Below are 2654 nucleotides of genomic sequence, written 5' to 3' on the forward strand. Positions count from 1 at the left end.
ACGATGGATAAAATATAGGGAACGATCTTTAAAAGGAAAAAAGTGATTCAGTAGAAAGGTTAGTTGAGGTTGTGTTTGGCAGGTATTATTATTTTCTTTCTTTGCTAACATTTGCTTACATATTAAATTAAGCTATATTATCGGAGTTTCGAACCTCCTAAATTTTTTGATTAAAATAAAATATATTTAATACTTTCACTTGAGAATGCAAACCTATTATATTTATGTATTTATAACCAGTTTATATGAAAGGAGGAAAATTTGTTAGTACATTCCTTATACCAGGAAATCACTAACAAATGGCTTTTTATTGTCTAAACTTATATAAACTCTAGCATTGTATGCTAGAGTTTATATAACTATATTTCCTATGACTACATAGTAATATATATATATAATTAAAAATATGTCACAAGGACAACCGCAGGATTTCGCCGGGAGCGGGTGATAACCTGGAAAATTGCACCCGCTCCCAGCAAAATCGCGGTAAAATTTCAGCCACAACCACGTCTCATGACCGTGAGTCTGTAAAGGAATAAATACAATGATCCAGCAAAAGCCTCGTGCACCCTAAGAACACGGAGCGACCCAAGGACTACCGCCTTCTGCATTTTCCCCACAAGTGTTTTAGCATATTGTTCACACGCAGGAATGCTTTTTAGGCCATTAGCAAGTGAAAACTTGGCACCTCCGAGAGCGCCGATGATAAGGACGATTTGTTTAACAGAATATTCCGGGTACAATCGTTGCAACTCCCTTATAAGGTCTCGATACATCTCTTTCTTTTCATTCTCCTTGGTTATGATGTTTTTGTCAGCTGGTGCCGAAAATTCGATAACGGACATGGTTCGCTTCTCGAAGTGAAGAAGAACCATGTCAGGCCTCGAGTGAGCAACAGAAACAATTGTCGAGAATAAAGTTCCAGTATATGCGGCACTTCCCATTCTCGACAATTGACTCGATTTCCCTAGGCGCCTTTAGAGGAGCGGTATTAAGGTTAATGCCGTAAGAGTGACAGAGATGGTAATAAAGCACTCTTAGTGCCGCATTGTGCCTTTGAATGTAGGACGTTCCCGCGTGAATTGGACAACTACATAGTATGTGAGCTAAATGCTCGGGGTGCGCATGGTACGCCCTGCAGCTATCATCGGGAATGTCTTGGCTCAAAATGTGGCGACGGTATGTTACGGTGGAAATGACACTGTCTTGGCATGCAAAAATGAAACCCTCCGTACCAGACTTCAATCCGGGCGATTTAAGTAAAGCAAACGTTAGCTCACAAGACATTGACTGATCCTTCACATTTCTGTGGAAGATACCGTGCATTCTCCTATCGAGGAGCTGTTCACGAAAGTTTTTCTCTTGTGCTTTCTTTATCCGGGCTTTCAGGAGTGAGTACTCGAGATAGATAGGATTTGATGCATTTTGCTCACCCCTAATACTGAAGTCAAGTCCGAGTGTTTCAGCAGCCTCCTCCGCTGCTTTGTAGAGGAACGCTCCTTTGCCCACTTCTTCGTGATTCCTGACCATTTTAAGAAGAGGTTCTCTTCCATTTGCGACTCTGTGTGCTGTACCCAGAATAATCCTGTTGTGAAGACATTCAAGACTCAATATTCTGCGACCACCTTGACGGCGTGAGATGTACAGTCGCGGAATGGAAGACTTAAGAGGCATGCTTTTGTTCATATGCATAACCTTTCTTGTCCCGATATCAAGGGATCTGAGCTCGTACTTCATCCATGGAACTACTCCAAATGAATAGAGTACTACCGGGACGGCAAGCATGTTCGTTGCAGATGCTTTGTTCCTCGCCGACAGTTCGGAAGACCAAATATGTCGGATAAGACGTTTGTATCTGCTTCGGAGATATTATATATATATCGTCGAACTTCGGACACTTTCACCCATCGGCATCGAGCGTATCGGACACTGTAAGCTCACGTGGTCTTACCCCTCAGCCAATCGGCGTCGAATTACAGGACCGTATCGATACGATGTTTTGCAGGTGCCCCTGATATTACTATATAATAATGTTATCGGACAATTTCTTTTTTAAATTTTACAATAAATGAAAGGAGAATAGAAATAAAAGTAGGTATTATTCTTCTTTATCATGTAATTATTATTTGCACACAAATAACTAACCATAATTCTGAAGATTACATAGAAATCTGCTTACAATTAGTCAACATTTTTTTTGAAATATGTATTGATATCTTTTGTACAAAAATTACATTTTTGTCCAGTGTTCGGTAAGATGTTTTCACTTACTTCAATAATGTTCAGAACAGAGATTTAGTGTATTAACTTCATAAATATATATGACATTATTATTGTACAAAACCAATAAAAAAACCTCCTACGTCAACTTAATTTAACTTACAACCTGCATTATCTCGAATGCTTGTGCATCAACTAGTGTAAGGGACTTCAGACATTTCAAAGCCCGATAAAGTTGAAATATAAAATTTCAGCTAGGAAAAATTTAAATTGCACTTTTCACTTAACTTATTGTGCAAAACTAAGTACATATGTACTACATATCTCAGAGAAGGGGCTTCGAGGATGCCACGGCACTGGGCTAATCACCTGATTCTTGCAGTATCCGCGAAACAGCTGATGACAGTGTTCGAGGTTCGACTGTATGCCTTGTC

This window comes from Belonocnema kinseyi, chromosome 1 (genome assembly GCF_010883055.1).
Source record: "Belonocnema kinseyi isolate 2016_QV_RU_SX_M_011 chromosome 1, B_treatae_v1, whole genome shotgun sequence".
NCBI lineage: Eukaryota > Metazoa > Arthropoda > Insecta > Hymenoptera > Cynipidae > Belonocnema > Belonocnema kinseyi.